We start from the raw sequence: 19,760 nt of genomic DNA, 5'->3' as shown, positions 1-19,760 counted from the left end.
AATCATGAAAGTATCACAATCTCATTTTACTTATAGGTTACTTTTCCATATTGGTACTCCCCTTCATGGCTTCTTTCTCTCTGCACAACATTGATTTCCAATATTTCTATTATGATTATTGTAGTACTCCTAATTTCCCAGAAGGTGGCCAGAGTTCCCTTTCTCAGTGGACAAGCTGTTGGTATCCAGAAGGACCACAAGTGAAAACTGAAAATGTAGCTTCTCTCTTCCTTCCTTCCTTCCTTCTTCCTTCCTTCCTTCCTTCCTTCCTTCCTTCCTTCCTTCCTTCCTTCCTTCCTTCCTTCCTTCCTTCCTTCCTTCCATCCTTCCTCCCTCCCTTCCTGTCTTTCTTCTCTCTTTTCCCCTTTTCTCCTCCTTTTCCTCCTCCTTTCTTCTTCCTCTTCCTCATTGATTTTGTTTCTTTTCATTTATAAGCATTTGCTTTCCTTCATACTCTCTAGAATCTCCACAAAACACTACTGCCTCTTTTACAACAAAGGTATGTAATCAAGTAAAACAAAGCCCCATGTTCCAAAACATGTGTCTCATTTTGAGTACATCTTTTTTTTTTTAACAGGAAGTGAGTAGGTAACCTGGTTCATCATTTGTCTTCTGTAATCATTGTCAGTCACTGTGATGAATAAAGATGTTAACCATTTCAAAATTGTTTTGCTTCATAATATTACCATTATTATCCATAGTGTTTTCCTTGATATCCTCACTTCATTTTGCATTAATTCATCTTAGAATACTCTGTAATCCTGTGAAATAACTAAAGGGCACAGCTGTTCATGACTTGGTATAAAGAGTCGTTTTTCTCCCAGATGTGTAATAAAACAGCATCTTAAGGATGGTGGTGGATGTGAAGGAGATGCTGACCAGGGATAAGCTTATGAGGAAGAAGTACATGAGTGTGTGAAGGTGAGAATCAGTTCTAATCACCAGGATGATGAGCATGTTCCCTAGCCCTGTCATCAGGTAGATAAGTAGAAAGGAAAACAAGAGCCTCTTCTGCTCTGGCTGGTGTGAAAGTCTCCAGGGGTAGCTAGGGGGTGCAGTGAGGGGCAGCTAGATGGTGCAGTCAATAGAGCACTGGAGTCAGGAGGACTTGAGTGCAAATATGGACTCAGACACTTGACACTTACTGTGTGACCTTAGGCAAGTCAGTTAACCTCAATTGCCTCACCTGCCCCCACCAAAAATAATAATGGTAATAAAAAGAACACTCATAAAAAAGGAAGTTTCCAGAGAATGAACTTGGAGACTACCGGCTGATTTCCCTTTCTCTGGATCTGCTAAAGAGCACACGTGGAAAGGAAATGAAATAAGAATTTAAGAGATTCCATTCAAATGGTTGGTGGAGAGACTGGAGAAAGAGAGAGTTTGGAAGTAAGAAAATGAATTTTATAAAATAAAAATAACTCTCCCAACCCCTTCCCTCCACACAAAGAGTACATTGCCTTCCCTCATATTCATAGTGGTATGGCTTATCTTGAGGTGCAATGCAAGTGGATAGTCCAGTATTGTAATCTCGGACCATTATGATGGTGATGATGTTATGCCCAGAAAGAGTGTAACCTTGGACCTTGTTGACAATGATGACCTTATGCTAAGAAACAGGAGAGGAGATAGTTGTACGTCAGGTTAAGAAGTCAGGAAAGCCCAAGGTGTGGTGGTTCAATAAGGTAGGTGAATACAGGAAATTAAAAGCATGTCAGAAACCAACGTTAGAAGATGGATCCCAGGTTACCAGAGTCCAAGAAATATGAAAGAAATGCCCAGCCTTGCATATTTCTACTACATCAATTTGCCCCTGCAGATTTCTTAACTGAAACTTCCTTCTGCCTCTGTGGTCTCCTCTTCTAATGAGTAAAGCCCTCCTGGTAATTCAAAGTGAAGTTTACATCTCAACCTTGATGTTACAGACTTCATCAGGATGTGCGACCTGCATACTTCAAACCTACAGTGTCAGGCAGTTCAAGATAAAGTCTGGGGTAGAGTTTTTCTCAGCATGATGGCAACGAGAAGCCTGAGCAAGAAATTTCTGTTATTTACACTTCAATTTATTGTTTTTGTAAGGGGATTTTATTCCTATAGCTAGCACTTCTAGCACTATACTGAATAGTAATGGTGATAATGGACATCCTTGTTTTGTCCTTCATAAATCTCTGGCTTATCCCCATTACAGATAATGCTTGTTCTTGAATTTAGATAGACACTAATTATCATTGTCACAAAAGTTCCGTTTATTCCTATGCTTTACAGTGTTTTTCTGTATCTATTAATGTAATGATTTTTATTTTTATCTTTAATATAGGTTTGATAGGTTTCCTAATGTTGAGCCATCCCTGCATTCCTGGTATAAATGAAGCCTGGTTATGAATCATGTCCCATAGTTACAAAGAGAGGCCTGGCTTCCTGGTGAGGAGCATTCTCAGGGCTTCTTTCGTGTCCTTGTTCCTTAAGCTATAGATGAAAAGATTCAGCATAGGAGCAACCACAGTTTACATCACAGCTCTTGTTGTGTCCCCTTGGGCTGTGTGGGTGGACATGGGGCTCAAGTACACTCCAGTGACTGTCCCATTGAACAGAGAGACCACAGTGAGGTGAGAGGCACTGGTGGAGAAAGCTTTCCACTCCCCCAGAGTGGATGGAATCTTCAGCACAGTCACAAAAATTCAGGCGTAGGAGATAAGGATCCCAATGAAGGGGACGATAATTATTAGCACCCCTACTATGTTGACCATCAGGTCATTAATGAAGGTGGATGAGCAGGCCAACTGTACAAGGGGACTGAGGTCACAGAATAAATGAGGGATTTCACTGTGACCAATGAATGAAAGACAGGTCATTAGGATAGTGTGCAGCAGAGTACCAGCACAGCCCCCAAATCAGGACACTACTATCAGAAAGGTACTTACCTTGTGGGTCATGATCATGGAATAATGTGATGGGGCACAGATAGTCACATAGGGGACATAGTCTGTGACAGTGAGGATACTATCGATCCCAGTGAACCAAATGAAGAAGAATACTAGTGTTAGGCATTCAGCATAAAAATAGCTTTGTTTTCAGATATGTGATTTGCCAGCATCTTGGGGATGGTAGTGTAGTAGAATCAGATGTGGACCAGGGACAAGTTGCTAAGGGAGAAGTACATGGGAGTGTGGAGACTTGAATAAGTCCTAATGGCCAGAAAGATGAGCAGATTCCAGAGACCTGTGATCAGGAACATAAGAAGAAACAAGAAGAACAGAAGTGTCTGCTTCTCAGGCTGGTCTGAGAGTCCCAGTAGGATGAATTCAGAGACTCCAGACTAATTTCTTCCTTCCATGGTTCTATTGGGAAATACACATGGAATAAGAAAAGAAACAAGAATTTAAAGATTCAACAGATTAATGGATTCATGAATAAGATCAATTTTAATACATTATTCACAATCATATGTTAAATGAATATGTTGTATTATATTATACTGTATCTATTTAATACATACAAGAGGTGAACTGACCCTTACTTCTATTGTCCCAGTAGGGTACAAGTTCCCAGAGGGCAGGTGCCATTTTTGTCTTGGTATACTCAGAGTCTAGTACAGTGCCTGGAACATAAAAGGAAATTAATAAAGGCTTTTTATTGGATATGATTGATTCATGACAGTGGATCTGCATTTACCTCAGTTGAGTTTAAAGAATACTTGGACAGGAATAGTGTTGGATTTGGAGACAGAGGTGCTAGTTTTGAATCTGGTTTGATTACTGCATCTCTGTGTGAAGATTGGTCAGGTTACTTACCCTTCTAGTCCTCAATTTGTTGATGTGTAAAACAAAAAGTTGGAATCAAATCACTTCTACAGTCTCCTTAAGCACCAAATCTATTGTACTATGAGCTCTTGCCATCTCCCTTTGTAGCCTCAAGCAAACAGTCAATCCCACTGACTGATAACTGATGCAAGGCTCTTCCCTACAAAATCCTTTGCTTTGAATATTACACTGGTTGCTTTTAGTTCTTTCTTGTAGGCCAAAGTAGAATACTTCTGAACTACTTTCCTTGTCACAAGCCTTCAAAACCAGAAACCAGTTATGCTCTTTATAGATCTTTTTTTCTTCAGTCTACACATTCCCAGTTTCTTCTTTTCATCTTTCTGTAGTGGAAACAATATTCTAACCACTGCTTCCAAGAAAGTTAGTCTACTTTTTCCTTAAAAGGCATAAAAAAAGGAAAGAAGAAAACCAAAATACCAATATCAAACATGAAAAGGGTGAACTAGCCTCCAATGAGGAAAATATTAAAACAATAACTGAAAATTACTTTTCCCAACTGTGTGCCCATAAATTTGACAATCTAAATGAGATGGATGATTATTTTAAAAAATATAAATTACCCGGATTAACAGAAGAGGAAGCAGAGTACTTAAATAACCCCACCTCAGAAAAGAAAATTGAACAAGCCATAAACGAACTCCCTAAGAAAAAATCTCCGGGGTCATATGGATTTACAAGTGAATTCTACCAAACATTTAAAGAACATTTAATTCCAATGTTATGTAGACTATTTGGGAAAATTGCCAAAGAATGAGTTCTACCAAATTCTTCTTATGATACAAATGTGGTTCTGATACCCAAACCAGGAACAGTTAAAACGTAGAAAGAAAATTATAGACCAATTTCTCTAATGAATATAGATGCAAATATTTTAAATAAGATATTTGCAAAAAGAATACACTAATTTATTACAAGAATAATACATTGTGATCAGGTAGCATTTATACCAGGAATGCAGAACTGGTTCAATATTAGAAAAACTATTAGCATTATTGATCATATCAACAACAAAACTAATAGAAATCACATGATGATCTCAATAGATGCAGTAAAATCTTTTGACAAAGTAAAATACTCACTTCTATTAAAAACACTGGAAAGCATAGGAATAAATGGAACCTTCCATGAAATAATAAGCAGCATCTACCTAAAACCATCAGCAAGTATTATATGCAATGGGAACAAGCTTGACGCATTTCCAATAAGATCAGGGGTAAAACAAGGATGTTTTTTATCACCAGTGTTATTCAATATAGTATTAGAAATGCTAGCTGTAGCAATAAGAAAAGAAAAGAAAATGAAGGCATTAGAACAGGCAAAGAAGAAACTAAGTTATCACTCTTTGGAGATGCTATGATGATATACTTAGAGAATCCCAGAGAATCACATAAAAAGCTACTTGAAATAATAAACAGCTTTGACAAAGTTGCAGGTTACAAAATAAACCCACATCAATCACCTGCATTTCTATATATTACTAACAAAGCCCAACAGCTAGAGATAGAAAGAGAAATCTCATTCAAAGCTGCAGTAGACACCATAAAATATCTGGGATATTTTACCTGCCAAATACCTGTCAAAACAAACCCAGTGACTCTATGAACAAAATTGCAAAACATTTTTCGCAGAAATAAGGTTTGATCTAAGTAAGCGGAAAACATCAATTGCTTGTGGGCAGACTGAGCCAATATAATAAAAATGACAATTCTACCTAAATTAATTTACTTATTTGATGACATACCAATCAGACTCCCAGAAAATTATTTTCTAGAGCTAGAAAAAATAATATCAAAAATCACCTGGGAGAACAAAAGGTCCAAAATATCAAGGGAACTAATGAAAAGAAATGCTAGGCAAGGTGGCATAGCCCTACCAGATCTCAAATTGTATTATAAAGCAGAAATCAGCAAAACCACTTGGTACTGGCTAAGAAACAGAAGGGTAGGCCAATAGAATATGTTAGCTACTCAAGAGACAGTAGTTAATGAATATAGCAATCTATTGTTTGATAAACCCAAGGACCCCACCTTCTGGAATAAGACCTCACTGTTTGACAAAAGTTGCTGGAAAAACAAAAAATTGCTGGATAACAGTGTGGTGGAAACTGGGCATAGACCAATGCCTGACACCATATATAAGAATAAAGTCCAAATGGATACATGATATAGGTATAAAGATTGATACTATAAAAAAAATTAGGGGAGCAAGGAATAGTGTATTTGCCACATTTATGGAGAAATTTATGACCAAATAAGACATAGAGAACATTATGAAGTACAAAATGGATAATTTTGATTACATCAAATTCAAAAGCTTTTACAGAAGCAAACCCAATACAACCAAGATTAGGAGGGAAGCAGAAAACTTGGAAAGAAGTTTTGCAACCAATATCTGTGATAAACTCATTTCTAAAATATCTAGAGAAATGAGTCAAATGTACAAGAATACAAGTCATTTCCCAATTGATGAATGGTCAAAGAATATGAATATGGAACTTTCAGAGGAAGAAATTAAAGCTGTCTATAATCACATAAAAAATGCTCTAAATCAGTATTGATTAGAAAGATGCAAATCAAAACAACTCTGAGGTACCACATCACATCTATCAGATTGGCTAACATGAAAAAACAGGAAGATGATAAATGTTGGAGAAAATGTGGGAGGATTGGAACACTAATTCATTGTTGGTGGAGCTGTGAGGTAATCCAACCATTCTGGGGAGCAATTTGAAGCTATGCTCAAAGGGCTACAAAAATGTGCATACACTTTGACCCAGCAATACCACTTCTAGGGCTGTATCCCCAAGAGACCATAAAAGTGGAAAAGGGTACCCCATGTGAAAATATATTTACAGCAACTCTCTTTGTGGTGGCAAAATACTGAAAATCAAGCTTTGATATTATTCAAGTCAAAATCTGTCTTGAAGGAATAAAGAGCAGCATCTGAGAGTGCTTTTCCTATCAGGATTAAACAGAAAAAGATATTGTTATTTGGCATTTATGATTGTGAGGTGCTTGGCACAAAGATGGGCATATGTAAGATGCAACATTAATCTAATATAATTGTTGCACAATTTTTAAATTTGGATTTTGTTACATATAAATTGAAGTTTTAAAAGAATGTGATAGAAATTTTATAATTTGAAATTTATATTTGGTTATACATAAGCAGAGATAATGCTAATGTTTGCTTTATGATTGTAGATTTCCCATCTGAAATCTTGGTTATTAAGAAAACGTGGATGAAGTGGCTTGGGTATGTGTCCACATGGTGGCAAGGAGATAAATTTCTGTGCAAGGTGATATGAAAATGCATTCACCTGAATGGAAAATGGGTGAACTAAGTTTTAAATATGTAATAAGGTATATTGTTGAAAAAGTAATTTGTCTAAATGTTGTTATATTAAGAATTGCATTGTGAAACTAATAATGAATTGCTTAAGAAGGTGTTATGAATTCTGTGTAAGAGATTCTGTGTTGCAGAATTCCTATTGAGAAAATGAGAATCCTTGAATATATATATACATACATATATACGTACATACATACATACACACGTGTGTGTGTGTGATGTTAGAGTCTATTTCATCTAAGATGTATGAAGTGTGTTAAAAAGTTTATCTATGCTATTATGAAGGAAGATTTAGCTAAAATTGTTTTTGCTATAAATCTAACATTTACAAAACTATGTTTGTGAAAGGAAACTTGGTAATTATGCAAAAGCCTTTGTTTTAGATCTTTTCTTTTAATTTTTGTCAATTAGGTACCAGAAGGTTTTGTGATAAATTGAAAATTATTTTTAAGAGAGGAAAATATTTGTTGCATGAAGAAATGTTTTGTGAAATCTTTTGTATGATGTATGGAAGGCCTACCAAATTTATATTTGTAAGCTAATTTGTTATGTAGAGGTTTTATGAGGGTTGTAAGATAAGTGGCAAGATAAAGGAGACCAGGAATTTTATGATTTCAGGAAACTCTGTGATATTTTAAGAGAAATATCCTCCTGGCCTCATCCCCCTTTCCTTTTAAAGTACAGTCATTATTACAGAAGGTCTTCTTAAGATCTAATCTGAACTCAGAACTGGAAAAAGTCTAGAAAAAGTTAAAAAATGTTGACTCTTTCCTATTGTTGAAGGAAAGGAGGGGCACAAACCCCACCCTTAGCCCTGGAAATGCCTGAAAGCATCACCCAAGTGCCTATAGCATCTGAGGCTAGAAAGCAGTGGTATATGTGACTTGGGTAAACTTGCTTTGCTAAAGCTGTAGTCTCTATGTAAAATATATCAGATTGGTAAATTGTTTGTATGTGGAATTCCTAAACAAGGAATTTATTTTGATGATAGATGATCTCTAGTGTTTAACTTTTAGGACAAATTTTAGATTTAAGATGCAAATCCTGGTAAAATTTTCGATTCATGAAGCTTGCCATCTGACGTAAAATCCTCTGGGACCGTACTCAGAGACATGCAGCAGTTTATCTCAGGGGACAATTCTGTCCTCAGTCTGGATTGGGATCCTTCTGACTCAGTTTCCCCATTGTGTTCCTCTGATGAGGAATGTTTTGCCACCTGACTATTTCTGACTCTGGATATTTTTAATTAATTCCTTACCTTTCTTCTTTATGACATGTTTCTCAAAGCTGATAGTGTAATATGTGAGCACAGTGCAAATAGTGGAATCTTATTGTTTCAACTAATTGGGTAAATTGGTACTCTTGTATAGTCTCATGAAAGATAAAAATCCCTGGAATAGGACATTCTTTCTAAATGCTATGGGAAAAATTAGATAAAGGAAAGAAAACAAAAGTATAAATGTGGAATCATTGTTCCATAGAGCAAGACTGGGATTTAAAGTTAACTGTAATTGTGTGGAATTGTTGAGGTGAGGGGTTCTTGGGACCCCAAAATAATGACATGCTGGGTTCTGTTCAAATGAATTCACCACAAGCCTTCTTTCAGTGAAAGAAAGTCAAAGCTTGTTAAGGTTTCTCAATATTGGGTAGACTCTTAAGGAATCTGAGTACTTGTATTGTTAATGCCAGCAGCCAGATTGAAACTTGAGCCATTATAATGCTAATGTAAGTGGGCTAGAAAGAGTCTGAGAACTTTGCTAGATCTTATCTACAGAGAGACTGAGGAAGAAGTCCAGGACAGTCCCCAGTGTTCTGAGGGTTCCAGGGATAGTGCCGATGGAAGTGGTCAGTAGTCTGGAGAATTGGATTGATAGGATTAAGAGTGGAAAGTAGAATAGAGATATGGTCATAGCGACAGGGAAAAGCTTATGGGACTCAAGAGCCAGATTAAGTGGAGAAAACCAAGGAGCTTTCAAGGTGAGCCCTTTCCAGGGCTCTTTAGACAAATGGGACTAAAACTCTTTTGGGGTGCGGGACAAAGATCCCAATTTGGGCCTATACCCCATTGGAATAAGGTCCTTACAGGTTTCAAAGTGATGTAAGAGCAATTGAGTATTAATACAATTAACTGAATTAATTCCTGAGACTAAATCAGAGATATCTTCAGTTTGGGGAAAAGAATTTCAGTCTTTTGACTGACTTCAGACTTTTGACTTCAGTTTCTTTGAGGCAGGTAACCTCTGGTAATATTTTGCAATGGCATAAAAGTTAAATGTTTCTGTTTTGGTTTGAATTCATTTCAGGAACATAAGTTGAAGTTACATGCAAACTTATCACATGTGTAACTCATTCTTTTAGACTGAGCATGATTAGAAAGGGATAGAGAAACTTGGGAGACAGATGTAAATCTATTAGGATAATAACTTATGATCTTAATGGCAAATTTCTTTTTATGTTTATCATTTCATCAGGATACAGAACAAGTATAGAAAGCATGCAAGCTACTTGACTTGCTTTAAAGATGCTCCTCAGGCAATATGAAATTGTAGTCATGTCTGAAACTTATTATTGGAGATTTTTATTTTAAGTTTTCATGGGATTATTAACTGATTGCTATGAGTCTAATCCCAGGTGTGGATATTAAGAAAGACTGTCTGAGCCACTGACACATGATGCCAGTGAGGCTCTGAGATGCTAGTATGAACTGCAAAAAAGTGATATTTCATGGGAAGGTTGGGAGTGAATATTCTGCCTGAGCTGAGGTAGAATTCTCCTTATTCAGTTTCCTCACTGACACCTGGAAGATATTAAGTCTGTCTAAATGCCAGTTGACAATCTACTCTTGCCTAGAATTGACGTGAAGTTAGGGAAATGTTCCCTTGCTCCAGCTATGTCACAACTCTTAATGGTAAATTCCTATAATCAGAAGTTTTGTAAAAGCATAATGCCAGATCTGAGGTTAAGATGTAAGTCAAAAATTAAGCTATTAGGTTTAGGATTTTAGACCAACAACAATGTTAGGGTCCTTTAATTCTTTGTAATAGCATGGAGACAGTTAGATCAAGGGCTTGTGAATTTAACATACTTCATTAATATTATTCTTGCCTCATTTGGTTAAACTTAAAAGAAGATGTTTTATGGTCTACCTTGTAAATGCTTTAAAAGAAGCATCACATGACCAGAAGTTGGAATTGTTTTGTGACATGATATGTACTGTGCTAAAAAAATTAAAAATTACTTATTGTATTTATGTACTGGACCCAGTTATTAATTCCTTAGTGAAATCTCATCCTCCTGATGGGGGAATGAGTGGTGAATTAATATAAAATGGAAAAACTGGGATCTACTGTGAATTTTGAGTTTTCCACAATCACTTCTGTAAGTCTTAAATTTTCTGCCCCTTCATCTCCCCTCCCTCTCTGAGACAGCTTGTAAACTTATATGGGTTCTACACATACATTCCTATTAATGTGACATTAGTCACATTGCAAAGAAGAAATAAAATGAATAGGAGAAACCATGAGAAAAACCAAACCAAGCCAAAACACAACACAAGAGGAAACAGTCTGCTCCATTCTGCATTCCAATTCCATAGTTCTTTCTCTGGATGTGGATGGCATTTTGCCTCGAGTCCTTTGTGAATGTTTTAGGATCTTGAATTGCTGTGAAGGCTTTAGTCCATCAGAAACAGTCCTCACACACTGTGGCTGTTACTCTGTATAATGTTCTCCTGGTTCTGCTTATTTTACTCAACATCAGTTCACATAAGTTTTTCCAGGTTTGAAGTCCAACTGTTCATCATTTCTTATAGTTCAATAGTATTCCATTATATTCATATACCTCAACTTGTTTAACCATTCCCCAGTTGATGGGCATCCTTTCAATTTCCAGTTCTTGGCTACCACAAAGAGAGCTACTATAAATACTTTTGTACATGTGGCATCTTTTCCCATTTTTATGATCTTTTTGGGAAACAGTCTTAGAAACGATATTGCTGGGTCTAGCATATGTACATTTTTGTATCCCCTGGGCATAGTTCCAAATTGCTCTCCAGAATGGTTGAATCAGCTCACAGCTCCACCAACAATGAATTAGAGTTACAACCCTCCCACATCTTCTCCAACATTTATCATCTCCCTGTTTTGTCATCATAGCAAATCTGATAGGTGGGATGTGGTACTTCAGAGTTGTTTGGATTTGCATCTCTCGATAAATAGTGATTTAGAGCATTTTTTATATGACTACAGATAGGTTTAATTTCCTCTTCTGAAAGCTGTCTATTCATATTCTTTTACTATCAATAGGGGAATTATTTATGTTCTTTTTCTCTTTTTTTCACTTTAATTTACTTTTTTTTTTGTTTTCAACATTCATTTCCACAAGATTTTGAGTTTCAAATTTTTTCATCTCTCCCCTCACCCTGAAACACCGTGTATTCTGAATATGGCTTCCCACAATCTGCTCTCCCTTCTATCACACCCCTCCCTTCCCTTATCCCCATCTTCTCTCTTTTCTTGTAAGGCAAGATAGATTTCTATGCTCCATTATCTGTATTTCTTATTTCCCAGTTGCATGCAAAAACAATTCTCAACATTCATTCTTTAAACTTTGAGTTTCAACTTCTCTCCCTTCCTCCCTCTCCACCCATACCCACTGAGAGGGCAAACAATTCAATACAGGCTGTATATGTGTATTTTTAATAAAGACTTCCATAATAGTCATGTTGTGAAAGACTAATTATATTTCCCTCCGTCCTATCTTGCCCTCTATTTATTCTAATCTCTCTTTAGACCTTGTTCCTTCACTAAAGTAATTCCTTCTTATTTTTCCTTCTTCCCATTTGCCCTCCTTTCTATCATCCCCCCTCCCCACTTATCACCTTCTCCCCTACTTTCCTGTAGTGTAAGGTAGATTTTCATATCAAACTGAGTGTGCTTGTTATTCCCTCCTTAAGCCAAATGTGATGGAAGTAAGCTTCACTTTTCCTGTCTTTCCTCCCCCAATTTCCCCTCCATCGAAAAAGTTTGTCTCTTCTCTTTCATGAGAGATAACCTGTTCCATTCCATTTCTCCCTTTCTCCTCTCAATATATTCCTCTCTCACCCCTTAATTTTCTTTGTTCTTACATACCATCCCTTCTCATTCAACTCACCCTGTGCTCTCTGTCTATATACATATATATACGTACATATATATCTACGTATATATGCATATATGTATACATATATATGTATATGTGTATATATATATATATGTAGAGAGAGAGAGAGAGACAGAGACAGAGAGACAGTGTGTGTGTGTGTGTGTATGTGTGTGTGTGTGTGTGTGTGTGTGTGTGTAATCCCTTCAAGTACCCAAATACTGAGAAAAATCTCAAGAGTTACAAATATTATCTTTCCATGTAGGAATGTGAGCAGTTCAACTTTAGAAAGTCCTTTATGATTTCTCTTTCCTGTTTAACTTTTCATGTTTCTCTTTATTCTTGTGTTTGAAAGTCAAATTTTTTCTTCAGTTTTGGTCTTTTTATCAAAAATGTTTGACAGTTCTCTATATCATTGAATGACCATTTTTTCCCCTGAAGTATTATACTCAGATTTGCTGGGTAAGTGATTCTTGGTTTTAATCCTAGTTCCTTTGACTTCTGAAATGTCACTATCATATCATGTAGAAGCTGCCAGATCCTGTGTTATCCCGATTGTATTTTCACAATACTCACAACTGTTTCTTTCTAGCTGCTGGCAATATTTTCTCCTTGATCTGGAAACTGTGGAATTTAGCTACAGTATTTCTAGGAGTTTCTCTTTTCAGATGTCTTTCAGGAGGTGATGGGTATTTTCTTTCAATATTTATTTTGCCCACTGATTCGAGAATGCCAGGGCAGTTTTCCTTAATAATTTCATGAAAGATGATGTCTAGGCTTTTTTTTTCATCATGACTTTCAGGTAGTCCCATAATTTTTTAAATTATCTCTCCTGGATCTATTTTCCAGGCCTGTTGTTTTTCCAACGAGATACTTCACATTGTCTTCTATTTTTTTCATTCTTTTTTTTGTTTTGTAATTTCTTGGTTTCTCATAAAGTCATTAGCTTTCATCTGCTCCATTCCAATTTTTAAAGACCTGTTTTCTTCAGTGGGCTTTTGAACCTCTTTTTCCATTTGGCTAATTCTGCTTTTTAAAGCATTCTTCTCCTCTTTGTCTTTTTGGACCTCTTTTGCCAATTTAGTTAGCCTATTTTTAAAGGTGTCATTTTCTTCAGCATATATATTGAGAGAGAGAGAGAGAGAGAGAGAGAGAGAGAGAGAGAGAGAGAGAGAGAGAGAGAGTATGTGTGTATAATCCCTTCAACTACCCTAATACTGAGAAAAGACTTAAGAGTTACAAATACTATCTTTCCATGTAGGAATTTTTGGGTCTCCTTTTGTGCAGAGTGCTGCCAGAGCTCCCTTGTGGTTCAGTGAAGCAGTGACAAAGAAGAAAAAAATGGGTCAAGTGAGGAACCTAAAGAACAATTCCTACTTATTAACTGAGGGAAGGAGTTTATATAGATTCTTACAGGCAACCAAGAAAGCAAGGTTTTTCCCATGAGAACATTTTAAGTTTACTTTTATACTTCCCAGTCTAGTCCCTGTTTCCTAGGGTAGTTATCTTCAGGAACTCCTGTCTCTTCACTCAAGGACCTTGTACTCTGCATGTTCTCAGTGTTCCCATGGGTACAACAAAGCAAGAGGTCATGGAGAGCCATAGCAGATGTTTGTGAGCACAGATTGTAGAACAGGGTTCAGAGAAACTCTGTCCTGGACTTTACCTGTACTCCACTTTGGCCCTCAACATTTCTGCAAGCTGTTGACTCGCTTTTCATGATTTTCTTGCATTGCTCTCATTTCTTTTCCCAATTTTTTCTCCACCTCTCTTTCTTGATTTTCAAAAGCTTTTTTTGAACTCTTACATGGCCTGAGACCATTGAATATTTTTTTAGCAGGTTTGGGATGCAGTAGCCTTGACTTTGATGTCTTCCTCTGATTGTACGCATTGTTCTTCATCATCTGAAAACACAAAAGACAATACCTGCTCATCAATAAAGTAACTTTCTATTGTCTTATTCATTTCACCTGTTTTGAGCAGTTTCCCAGCCAGTTACTTGAATTTTGAGTTCTTTGTTAAGAAGAGGGTATACTCTGGGGACTTGTAAATTCTCAGTTCCTTCAAGGAAGCACAATCACAGGAGAGGGGTTTACTCCTGTCCTGACCCGCACTGCAGTCTGGGAACAACTAAAAGCACTCTTTTCTGTGAGTAGAATTCCCTCTCCAAAGCTTCTGCCAGCTCCACCAGCCAGCACTCCTCCTCACCCTAGGGTCACCAATCAGGGCTGAGATCCAAATCAGCTGCTCAGTTCCCCTAGTGTTTTTAGACCAAGTTTCCAACAATGGAGGCTGCCACTGCCTGGGGCCAGGGCTAGAGGCTGAATTCCCTTCTCATCCAAGTGAGAGAGCTTTATCTCTGACCTTTGAAGTTTTGCTTGGCATTTGTGAGTTGAATCTGGTACTCGCAGCTACTACAGGTGGCTCCTTGAAGCTCTCTTCAGTCCCCTCATTGCCCCAATATGCCAAAGGCTGGGCTGTGGTCCACTCTGGCCTCAATGTGACCTTTCCTGTCGACTTTCAAGGTTGCCTTGGGCTGGAAATCTCTTTCACCCTGTCATTTTGTGGCTTCTGCTGCTCTAGATTTATTTGGAGTCATTTCTTGCAGGTATTATGGACTGTGGGAGGAAAGGTTCTAGAGGTGCCTCTTTCTACTCTGCCATCTTGGCTCTGCCCTCCTGAAATGGGGTTATTCCTCTTCTGTTGTTATATTTTTAAATATTTATCCATTTTACTTATATTGTCAAATTTATGGGAATACAGTTTGACAAAGTAATTTCTAATTATTATTTTAATTTCCTCTTCATTGGAGGTGAATTCACCCTTTTCATTTTTGACACAAGTAATTAGGTTTTCTTCTTTCTTTTTTTAAAATCAAATTGAACAAAGTTTTATCAATGTTATTGTTTTTTTTCACAAAATCAATTCTTTGTTTTATTAATTATTTCAATAATTTTCTTAATTTCAATTTCATTACTCTCTCCTTTGGCTTTCAGTGTTTCCAATTTGATATTTAATTGGGGATTTTAAATTTGTCTTTTTTCTAGCTTTTTCAGTTGCCTGCCCAATTCATTGATTTCTTCTTTCTCTATTTTGTTAATATAAACATTCAATGATATAAAACTTCCCCTAAGAACTCCTTTTCAGATATCTCATAAGTTTTGGTAAGTTGTTTCATTATTGTCACTCTCTTGAATGAAGTAATTGATTGTTTCTATTATTTGAAGTTTTATCTAATCATTTTATTTTTAAAAATTTTATTTATTTTCAGTTTTCAACAATCATTTTCAGAAATTTTAAATTTTCTCCCCCTACCTCTCCCCTCCTTCCCTGAGACAACCTGCAATCTTCTATGGGTTCTCCACATACATTTTTATTATACACATTTTAGTATTAGTTATGTTGCATAGAAGAATTAAAATGAATGGGAGAAATCATGAGAAAAACCAAAACAAAACATAACACAAGAGAAAATAGTCCACTTCATTCTGCATCCCTATTCTATAGTTCTTTCTCTGGATGTGACCAACTCATTCTTTAAGTTTAGATTATTTATTTTCCAATTTTTTTTGGTCTATCTTTCCATGGCCCTTTATTACATATGGTTTTTATTGTATCATGACCTGAAAAGGGTGCATTGACTATCTCTATCTTTCTGCACTGGATTGTGAGGTTTTTATGCTCTAGTACATAGCCAATTTTTGTGTATGTGCCATGTGCCACTGAGGAAAAGGTATATCCCTTTCAATCCCCATTCCATTTTCTCTACTGATCTATCATATCTACTTTATCCAGAATTATATTCACCTCCTAAACTTCTTTCTTGCTTATTTTGAGGTTAGATTTATCAAGTTTGGAGAGGGTGAGGTTGCAGTACCTCACTAGTATAGTTTTGCTTTCTATTTCTTCCTTTAACTCCCTTAATTTCTCCTCTAATAGCTTGGATGCTATACCACTAAATGCATGTATGTTTAATAATGACATTGCATCATTGTCTATGGTGTCTTTTAGCAGGATATAGTTTCCTTCACCATCTCTTTTGATTAGATTTAGTCGTGCTTTTGTTTTGTTTGAGAATAGAATTGCTACCCCCTTTTTTTTACATCAGCTGAAGCATAATATATTCTGCTCCAACTTTTACCTCTACCCTGTGTGTACCCTCTTGTTCCAAATGTATTTCTTGTAAAGAACATATTGTAGGATTATGATATTTAATCCATTTTCCTATCCACCTCTGTTTTATGTGAGAGTTCATTCCATGCACATTCACAGTTATGATTATTATCTTTGTCTTTCTCTCCATCCTATTCCCCCCTCTGTTTGTGTTTTTATTTCTCCCTTCTCCTTGCCCCTACTCAAAAGAGTTTTACTTTTGACCACTGCCTCCCTCAGTCTTCCTTCCCTTCTATCAACCCCCATGACTTTTTTTCCCTTTTCCCTTTCTACTTCTTCCCTCCCTTTTAACCCTCACCTTCCCTTTTCTTTCCCCTTTCTCTTCCTACTGCCTGTAGGGCAAGTTAGTTTTCTATACTTAACTGAATATATTGTTCCCTCCTTGAACCAAATTTGATGAGAGTAAAGCTGAAACAATACTTATCTCCCTCCCCTCCTTCCCTCTGCTATGATATGGTTTTGTGCCTCTTCCTGTGAAGCAATTTACTTTTTTCTACCTCCTCCCTTTCTCTTCTCCTATTACAATCCCTTCACACCCTTTAATTACATTTTTTATCATCACATCACTTAATTCATACCCACTCCTCCTATGTATGGATAACCCTTTTAAATGTCATTATAAATATCCAATTTTCAAGATTAACAAGTATGGTCCTCCCATGTAAGGATGTAAACAGTTTGCTCATATCGAATAACAAGTTGTTTTTTCTTCCCCCTCCTACCTCCCCATTTACCTTTTTATGCCTCTCGAGTCCTGTATTCAAAGATTAAATTTTCCATTAATCTCTGACCTTTCCATCAGTAAAATCTGAAAATCCCTTATTTCATTGAATATCAATCTCCCTACCTGAATGACTATGCTCACTTTTGCTGGGTAATTGATCCTTGATTGTAGTTGAAGCTCCTTTGTCTTACAGAATATCAAATTCCAATCTCTTTGATCTTTTAATGTAGAAGCTACAAGTTCCTGTGTCATCCTGACTATAGTTCCCTGATATTTGAATTATTTCTTTCTGACTACTTGCAGTCTTTTCTCCTTCATTGAGAGTTTTGGAATTTGGCAACAATATTCCTTGGCATTTTTAATTTGGAATGTCTTTGAGAAGGTGATCAATTAATTCTTTCAATGACTATTTTGCCCTCTGGATCTAGGACTTCAGGATAGTTTTCCATGATAATTTCTTGGAAGATATTGTCCACGCTCTTTTTTTTCATCATGGCTTTCCAGTACACCAATAATTCTTAGATTTTATCTCCTGGATCTCTTTTCCAGGTCAGTTGTGTTTCCCGTGAGATATTTTATATTTTCTTCAATTTTTTGATTTTTTAGATTTTATTTGACTGATTCTTGGTGACTCATAGAGTCGTTGGCTTCTACTTGCCCAGTTCTAATTTTTAACAAATTGTTTTCTTCAGTTATTCCTTTTTCTTTGGCCATTTTTCCCACTTATGTTTTGTGCTTCCTTTTCCATTTGGTCCGTTTTACTTTATAAGGAGCTGTGCTCTTCAGTGAATTCTTTTTTTTTTTTCATTTTTTCAATTGTACTGTTAAAATCATTGGACAATTTTTCTTCTAGCTCTCTAATTTATCTTTTGAAATCCTTCTTTTGCTCTTCCAAGGATGTTTCTTTTTGGTTTGAGACCAGTTCATACTTCCTTTAGAAGTTTCAGATGTGGGTATATTATCAGTGCTTTCCTCTTCTGAACTCATATTTTGGTCTTCTCTGTCCCCATTGTAATATTCTATGGTCTTTGCTTTTTTGATTATCTTCTTGTTCACAGTGATTGCCTTTTTTTTCTGGCTTTGAAAGTGGATCTCTGCTTCTAGGGCACAGGTGACTCTGTCCCACATTTCTCGTGCTGACAACTTGAGGCCTGGTTACTGGTTTTATCTTATGTGGCCTCTGGTTCTTTCAGCTCAAAGCTACATAATGCTATAACTTACCTGTTGCTGAGCTGTCTGGTGTGTGCCAAGGTCAAGGCCAGGTAAAGTCTTTTTGAGTTTCCTTGGGGTTACACTGAAGGTCACTGTGTGAATTATGGGGGAAGAGTGATCTGGCTGCAGGAGTTCTCCTCCTCCCCTAGTGCTGAACTACAGCATAGGCAGGCTCAGTGACTGGTGAACCCCCTCTGCGCTGATGTTTACTTAATTCTCCTGATTGTGCTGAGGCACACCTGGGTTTCTGGTGTTGCCACTTAAGGGCTCCACATTCCTGGAACTCAGGATCTCCTTCTGGTCTACTGATATGAGACTTACTATGATACCTCTGGTCTTGCACTGGACCCCTTCAGGCACAGCAAAAGGCAGTCTTATCATTGATCTCCCTAACCTCCAGAGCTGAGAGATTACTGTTCCACTTCTATTGATTCCACTATTTCAGGATTTTTCCTGAAATATTTCCTGGGAAATATTTTCTGGATTTTTCAAGGTCAGCAAGAGGAGGGTGAGGGCACTTACAGTCTACTCTGCCATCTTGGCATCCAGAAGTAAAGAAAATAATTTTTTAAAAATTAGAATGGAGGAGATGGAAACTAATGCCTTCATGAGAAATGCAGAAATTATGAAACAAAACCAAAAGAATGAAAAATTAGAAGAAAATGTGAACTATTTCACTGAAAAAATAACTGACCTCGAAAATAGATCCAGGAAAGATAATTTAAAAATTATTGAAGTATCTGAAAGCCATGATTAAAAAAACCCTAGACATCATCTTTCAAGAAATTATCAAGAAAAACTGCCCTGATATTCTAGAACCGGAGGATAAAATGCAAATTGAAAGCATCCACTGATCACCTTCTGAAAGAGATCCCAAAAGGAAACTTCTAGGAATATTGTAGTCAAATTCCAGAATTCCCAAGTCAAGGAGAAAATATTACAAACATTCAGAAAGAAACAATTCAAGTTCTGTAGAAACACAATCAGGATCACACAGGATTGAGCAACTTCTACATTAAGAGACTGGAGAACTGGGGATATGATACTCCAAAGGTCAAGTGAAATAGAATTAAAAACAAGAATCAGCTACCTAGAAAAACTGAGTGTAATATTTCAGAGGCGAAAATGAAACTTGAAAGAAATAGAGGGGGGGGCGGAGCCAAGATGGCGGAGTAGAAAGACGCACATACACATAGCTCTGAACCCACAACCCATAGAATGGCTACAGGGAAGTAACTCACGGCGAATTCCGCACCCAGAGGCCACGGAACATTGGAGCGAGGGAGATTTCTGTTCCAGAGAGACCTGCAAACCTCTCGCCGGGGGGTCCTTCGCGCTGC

The 19,760-nt window shown here is 36.9% G+C and overlaps 1 pseudogene; it reads right to left on the bottom strand.

Moving 5' to 3' along the window:
* Positions 1-2,504: 2,504 nt before the first annotated feature.
* Positions 2,505-3,160, bottom strand: LOC140502215 (olfactory receptor 1F1-like; annotated as a pseudogene).
* Between the last annotated feature and the right edge of the window lie 16,600 nt (positions 3,161-19,760).

Source organism: Notamacropus eugenii, chromosome 4 (genome assembly GCF_028372415.1).
Source record: "Notamacropus eugenii isolate mMacEug1 chromosome 4, mMacEug1.pri_v2, whole genome shotgun sequence".
Taxonomy (NCBI): domain Eukaryota; kingdom Metazoa; phylum Chordata; class Mammalia; order Diprotodontia; family Macropodidae; genus Notamacropus; species Notamacropus eugenii.
This window is presented reverse-complemented; position numbering and strand designations above follow the sequence as displayed.